The sequence below is a fragment of the Bombyx mandarina genome, chromosome 19 (assembly GCF_030267445.1).
Source record: "Bombyx mandarina strain Sakado chromosome 19, ASM3026744v2".
Taxonomy (NCBI): Eukaryota; Metazoa; Arthropoda; class Insecta; order Lepidoptera; family Bombycidae; genus Bombyx; species Bombyx mandarina.
In genome coordinates this window covers 12,512,946-12,520,841 of record NC_143225.1, presented here as the reverse complement: position 1 = coordinate 12,520,841, position 7,896 = coordinate 12,512,946, and the positions used below count along the sequence as shown (strand labels likewise).

The window sequence follows — 7,896 nt, the reverse complement described above, 5'->3', positions numbered from 1 at the left end:
TCTTGATTCCAGGAATGATTGGAACTCGCTTAGTGTAGGCAATCGATCAGCCTGTTCGCTTAGTTTTTGTTCCCATTGTTTCTGGGATTCATTACCCAATTTTATTGTGATGAGATATATAATCAGGATGTCCCATGTCGATACAGGTATACCAAGGTTAGATAAAGCGTGCAAGCAATCATTTGTCGTATCGAGTATTTGTTTAACACCGTTGGATGACTCTGAAGATAAAGCCCTTTGGCCCACCAGCCTGGCCAGAATGCTGTTCGCGATGTAACGTTTGTTATTGTACCTTTTGTTTAATAGCTATATTCGTTATTTTCGCATCCCAATATAACATTCTGGTGATTTTCTTCAAACTAACCAGTGTTGTTCCAATAATTGCAATCTCGTTTCGATATATTCCCTTGTTATTCTAGACGCAGGTGACTTTTTGAAATTAATCTTTGCCTTAAATATCTTATTTTGAATATCGGTTTTTTAATATAACTGTCCGGGCCCATTCTTCACATTCACTAGTACTTAGCAACGAAATAGTTTTGTGTTAATTACGGTTTGTAACATTCTTTGCACTTAAAATTGTTGTTTATCATTAGTTGTTTTCTTATCTGGCTCGTATTGGACCATGTTCGACTTTCCGAGGGATGATTATTAAAATAAACTTGGATTAGAAAAACTTGTATATTAAAGTAAAAAATCAATAATCTAGGATACAGTGTCACTTATGACAAGGGTATCATGACAACGGATTTGCGTATTACAGCGCTCTCTAGTGACGGTTTTAGGAGTGGGAAAAAACAGGGTGAACATTATGATTGAGCCGACATTTTGAAGTGTGAGTCAATATTTTCTTTACTTTTTAAGGTTCGTCGCTTGATGTGCAATAATAGCACATTCTAAATCGAACTTAAAGTCTATTTTCGCTTGCAAGTAAAGCTGTAAATCCGAAATTCTTTGTGCACGTGAGGCATTCCTCTTTTGTAATCATATTTCACGACACAGATTAAAATTAAAGCAGCTAGTGAGATATTTGTAAAAACAAGGCTTGAACTTCGATGGCATGAAACTAGCTGAAAATATATTAAACAAAACTCCACAAACCGTAACAGCAGAATATACAGTCCAGTGAGATACAGTGATACCGCTAGACTCTGATAACATGAATATTCGTTTTTATTCCGTTAGTAGGAAACCGTAGCTTATGGCGTACCTGAAGCTAAGCGGTAGCTGAAACCACCAATCGTAAAGGAGGTCCTCGAGCAACTTCGTATAGAAACGAGACTGTCGACGATTTGCTACCAGAAGGTTCTTAGTTACTTTGGTCACATTGCTCGGCGGCCACCAGACAACCTTGAAAGATTGATTGTGGTGGGCAAGGTAGAAGGGAAAAGACCCGCCGGCCGGCCACCAAGCCGTTGGTCGGATCAGATAACTGCGCTCACTGGACTCTCTGTTGCGAACGCCCTGAGAGAAGCCGAAAACCAAAGCAAATGGAAGCTGATGGTACAAAGAGCCACGAAGGGCTTTCAGGGACACGACCTTCAGCAATGAAGTATTCGACTAAGAAGAAGAAGAAGACGTTTCAATAATGCAGACAGATTCAAATATACAGGAAGAAGTGTAATAAACTAAAACAAAATTCACAATCTGTTCACAAATGTGGAAATTGTATGCGTTTCAATGTAGATAGAGAGCGCACTATCTTATATAATAACGTCAGAGTTCAAGAGCGCGATAACAATTATATAACAATACGTGTAGCAGAAAATTGTAAACCGCAGAATGTTTTTCGGCAATATCAAATACGCACATTACACAATACAGAAGTGGGATCAATTAATGACGTCTTAATCGCCCTAAACAAATGCTTTCGGAGCCTCTGAATACACTCTCAGCGCTTTTAGGAATCTAATTACTGGTCACTGTCAAGAATTCGACGTGTAGTTTAATCAATGGATACAAGCTACTAAGTTTTTCGCCGGATCTTCTTGGTCGGTCGCGATTCCGATCCAGTAGTAGATTCAGCGAAGCACTGCTCTCGATAGGGCAAACTCTTTTAGGCTGAGCCTCCTGAGATCGCCTCCTAGTTAAATTAAACCCAGAATAGCTACTGGCAGGTAAGTAGGCAAAAAAAGTGATTGATTACATTCCTCAGTAAGCTTGAAAGACACTGAAAGAATGTAAACTAGTCCTGAAGCTGATATAAAAAATAAAATATTACTAAAAAGAGAACAAAAAATACTTTGCATTTACTGAGTCGTGCAAAAATACTTGACGATTAGGTTTCGTTAGCCTTAAAGATAGCAAGCAGTCAGTCATATCCCCGTCAGTTGATCTTTAATTGATGTTCCATTACGTGCATCGCAAGTAAAAAGATGGTTGTGTTTTTATAATGATTTTTATGCAATGATATCTTTTTTGAATCACATCTTAAATGCCCCTGTTTCCTACGATAGGACGCGTATATAACATTTTAGAATAATAATGAACATACTGCCATATAATTCAACTGTGTCGATAAAGGAGAAAAAGAAGCGTCACATTCCTGGAGTGATTTAAAACTTTTTTGTGTCGACCAAAACGTATTTCATAATTACTTTCTTTGGTGCGAGTCGCAAACATAAATCGTGGTCGTGACTTCGATGTGGAACAAAATCGTTAAGATGCTTCATTTTCTATAATAGAAATCTAAAATACTAATAATATAAAATCATTTGTTAATTAATAAGTTAAAATGACGAATTAAACGCATGATGGGTTTGTGATAACGCCTATTTAACGCGGACGTGCGAGAGATATGGACCTATAGCTCTCTTGCAGTCTTCTATGCTAAGAAACATACATACGCGCGAAGCTGGAATAGTCCTTTAGGCCACCAGCATGGAGTTAATAAGTTAAAATATGCACTAACTCTATGGCCACCAGCGAAACGGTAGGGAAAAAACAAAAAAGAAACAAACATAACATCGATCGTAGGTACCTTGTGTTTTTTCTACTTATTCGCTCTTAGCCTATGGGGCTATTCCAGCTACGCCCTGACGGGTAGATGAGTTCACGGGCTCAGCCTAAAAGAGTTCGGTAGCCCTAGCAAGAGCAGTGCTTTGTAATACCAGATCGGAATCGCGACCCACTGAGAAGCTCCGGCGAGAAACTTACTGGGATGTGTCTGTGGGTTAACTTACTCGCCGAGTCCTTCGTCGCTAACGACGGGTTCAACAAGAAACTACATCTTCTTGATTTGTTGAAGAAAAATAATTTAATAATATGAATTATGAGAGACAGCATCACGCTCCATGTTTTGATCAAACAGGGTGAGTTCTCAACTTAGTAGGATAATAAACGAAAGGTCATACACATACGTCGTCAAGAAACGGCGCAGGTCAAGGTGATCGACCCAAAACGCGATAAGCAAAACTAGGTCTTCTGTAAACTTTCATAAAGGTTAACTCCGCCTGTATTCAACCCCCCTATTTACTTGGCAACTTTGTTGATCGTATGTTTATTTATTTTTTACGAACTGTAGGAAATGTTTTGACATGAAAGTTTATATAACACCGTGACTTGATCCGGTCATCATTCTCGTCGAACCCGGTGTCGCGGTGTGAAGATTCCGCGAGAAACTCAACGGGCTCGTGCTACGTGTTAGGTTTCACGTCGTACTCTTTGACGAGTTCGACGAGTACATATATATAAGTATAAGAAAGAATGAGATATAGATATCCAGGTGCCAAAATGATAATCTTATCGTTGCCGCCGCTGACTACTCCCCGAATCCTGATCACACAGGAGCCAGTAACTGTCGACGCCCTAGACACGTTCTTACGGATCCATCAGATCCAATAACCCTTGCATCAGATACCTTTAGCTCTAACACTAGGAGTAGATATCCCGGTAACCGTACTCGTCGAACATGACGAAGAGTTCGTCGTGCAACCCTAAACATCAGCCTAAGCTCAGCGAGTCGCGATTCCGATCCGTTAGTAGATTCATTCGCGGAGCAGCTACTCTTGAGTTGTTAGGTCTCCATTGGAGGCGCTCAGGTAACTGTTAGCAAATCCCACCCCTCCTGGTTGAACCCTTGCTCGCCCACCTGTCCTGGTAAAACTGGAAAGGCCTCCGGGCCACCAGTAATCTCTCAAACATAAAAAAGTACCAAAAAAATATTAACTAGCTCGTTTTCTAAAAATCACGAAGAGTAGAGAGAATAGATCGTATGTTATTGCGCATTCTCGAAGTAGCTGCCCTTGAGTTGTCAGGTTTCCTTCGGAGGCGCTCGGGCCACATTGTTGACAAATTTTACCCTTCCTGGCTGAACCTTAGCTCGCCCAACTGTCTTGCTGAAACTAGAAAAGCCTTCGAACCACCAGTAATCCTTCCCTAATCTACACTAATATATAAATCTACAGTGGTTTTTACGGATGTTACGTTATGACTACTGAACCATGCATCCGATTGACTTGAAACTTGGTATCCATGTAGAAAATACATATACTTAATGGATAGGCTAATATTTATATGAGTGTTGGACTCCCTAATAATAATAACAATAAATTATAATGTTAATTTTAAATGCCCAGCGAAGCGGGCGAGTACGGCTAGTAAATAAATAAAACTTTTATTTTAGTATCGGCCTCGATTTTTGCGAGTTGCCAATTAAAGCCACTTTGATGGTTTAATTTCGCGTTTATTATTTGTGCCTTTCTTTGATTGCTTAGGCGCGAGCGACAATACGGCCTATTACCAGGTGCTAAATAGTTACCGGAGCTCATGGACATCTACGAGATAAAGGTCGCCACAGATAGAAAAATGATGAAAAGAAAATTACATATTACGACGTGGTTATTTGAGGTAATTTTACTCAGAGCAATTAAAAATTAAGATACTCAAACAAAAAATAAAATAAAAATACAATATTATAACCTTTTTTTTTAACAAATTTATTTTGATTTGTTAAGATTATTGACATAATTATTGACATGGTAAAACGAACTAATTGTACGTAAAAATAAAAATTATAACAGTTATTATTAACGTTCAATAACGCATGAGATTAAGTTGTTTTCCACAGCGTCAAGTGAATTTCCAAGTTTCGGAACACACTCGTGAATTGAGGTCGCTTTCACTGGACACACATTGCTTGTGCAAGCCGCATTTTAAAATAACCATTATATCTTGAGCTCTCCCTCTTGTGACTTTTATAGTATTCTGATGCTACATAAACTTGGATGAGCCTTAAAGTTTATAGAAAATAATAGTTTATGAAATTATACGTAAATCATGTCCTTTCATTAATGAGTTGATAATATTTTATTTTATTTAATTTAGCACCAACATGAAGCATTGTAGAATTCAACAATTTTATCTCAGTTATTATGAACTGGCTGATATGCACATCAATTACGTGAATAAGCAAAATTCTTAGAAAATCGAAAATGTTAATTGTTCCAAAAGTAAAAAAACACAAAAAAAATCGTATTAAATTTCTATATATATTTTGTTGTAGTACGTAGTAAGACTTCACAACTCGGAGTCTGCTATCCATCTGGGGGTATGATGTCAAAGTCTCAATAAAATGGTATAGCCGCTTTCCCACCTTTCAAATCGGAAGTCATGCCTGCTCCAGACCTAAAATATACATATTAACAACAGCTAAAAAAAATCAGTACAGTGAAACATAAGAAAAATGTTTCCATCAATAATTTATAATCTAACACGCGAAAACCAATGGTAATGAATGCGTGCTAAGAGCATTGTTAGAAGTATTTATTATCTTTAAGTACAGCAGAATTCGTAAGCAATTCTTTGTCTTCGAGATCAACAACGGTTTCATACTCATAGGCGCGAAGAATGAAAGACGAATTCTAATTGTCTTCTGCTTAGTGTTAGACAGATAAGATAACATGCTTTACTCATTGGTCGGATTATAACAGTATTTTCTCGGTTTTGGCGAGTCGTAGACATAATTAAAACTAGTTGTAGTGTTTTATTTCGCTTTTTTTAAAGATCATATTATTTCAGACGTCCGAATACTTTATAGTTTTTGTGGTAGTAGGCTTAATAGTAAAATATAAGTTTTAAATATGATCGGTTGATGTCACTGTATAGCCCACTCGTCGTGGCCGCCGGTAACTACATACCCGATCTTGCAGACCGAATGGTAAACAGTCACGTCGTTCTAAGCACATCATTTCGGATCCTCCCGATCCACTAACGTTGCTTCTAGGTACCTCAAGCACTGGTCAGTGTTCTCGTCGAAGCCGTCGCTTGCGACGAAGGGCTCGGAGAGTAAATTAACCTACTGAGTTTCTCGCCGGATCTTCTCAGTGGGTCGCGTTTCAGATACGGTGGTAGATTCTGGGAAGCACTGCTCCTGCTAGGGCTAGTGTTAGCAACGTCTCAGGTCAGAGCTCCGTGAGCTCATCTACTCTCTTGGTGAATTTAGTATGACCCCTGGAGATCACTAGAATAGGGACGGAAAAAAAAGCACTGTTGTCAGTAATTGTTATCGTTAAGTTAAAAAGTCCGGTGATAAAACTAAAGCTTAATCGAAAAGCCCTTAATATTATTCGTTGTTCGAATTAAAAACAAAACTTAGTAACTTCAACATGAAATAAAAAATCAGTAGCGGGTAGATATAGATTTATCTATTCACAGAGTTTGAATCTTAGTAAATGACCACCATTTTACTGAGATTATATTTCATCTCATGTCATCTCATTTAATTTCATCCCAGTTGATTAATGTCTCGAATTAATCATCTTCATTTCATTTCACTCCATAATATCATTTTTCATAAAAATATGAATATACATTAAAATAAGACATGACCTAAAGGTCTCAGTTACCACGTCATAAAATTCCTTAAAAAAAATCACAGAGTTTGATACAAAACGACAGCTGTTGATTTTGAGCAGCCATTTTGAAAAAAAAGTTCGTGATCTTTTAAAGACCGAAATAATTCAATTGTAATTAAAATGACGAGTTTATCATTAGTGACCGCTTAACTATTTGATTTTAGTTTAAACTCTAATCGATATGACGAACCTTATCAATGCATGGCTCCCATGATCCGCTTGAAAAAATGACGAAATGTTTTCCTTTACGAATATGTACACATCTTGGTATATTTTTCGTACATTTTGAATCGAATCCTCACTCACTGTGGCTCACTTTCATTCAAGTAAGACTTTTGCAATACGCGTAATGACTAACCATTTTGTCTTGGCCCATCCTTCTTGGGTTTTATTAAATCGCTTATGTTACAACTTGCCTTAACCGAAAAAGAAATAGGAAGATATTTTACGTCCACCCGTTGTTAATTAGGTAAAATATTGAATAAATAAATACCAGAAATATTGTTATTTAGAGGGAAGTTAACTGGTTTATTGATGTAAGTCCTCTAGAATATCGATACGTTGATGACACATAATAATGTATTTAATTTTAGTCTTACATCCTAACACTGAGAATCTCATATTCCCAACTCATTTTAATTTAAAAAGTTGTACGGTGCAGTTTTTTTTGCATGTGTGTACCCAGAAGTTCAGGGCATGTTGGTTTTTTTAATGTATTGTTTAATATGTTTAAAAGGATTTTAAATATATTGTTTATTATGGAATCCAAAGCATCGATAGATTTCTTAATGTTGATCATCTTCACGGGCGTTAGGTACGTATTTATGGACATTGTTTTTAAGAAAAACTGAGGTTGATGGAATATCCGTCCTAACTGAAGACACAGTGACCACAGATAATACACTTTATATATAGAGCAGTGATACATCTTGAAGTGTTTTTATTATTGGCATCGGTGGCATAGGGATATATGACCATATGGTTCATCTGATGGTGGTCAAAAACACAGCATATTATCAAAGGTACTAAAAACTTTGTGGAT

At 37.3% G+C, this 7,896-nt stretch overlaps 1 long non-coding RNA gene across 1 annotated transcript; it reads right to left on the bottom strand.

Moving 5' to 3' along the window:
* Positions 1-4,916: 4,916 nt before the first annotated feature.
* On the bottom strand, positions 4,917-6,588 carry LOC149500889 (uncharacterized). Its single transcript, XR_016324655.1, has 2 exons — positions 6,138-6,588; positions 4,917-5,625 (listed from the first exon to the last, which is right to left on the bottom strand). It is a non-coding gene; the product is annotated as an uncharacterized LOC149500889 (long non-coding RNA).
* Between the last annotated feature and the right edge of the window lie 1,308 nt (positions 6,589-7,896).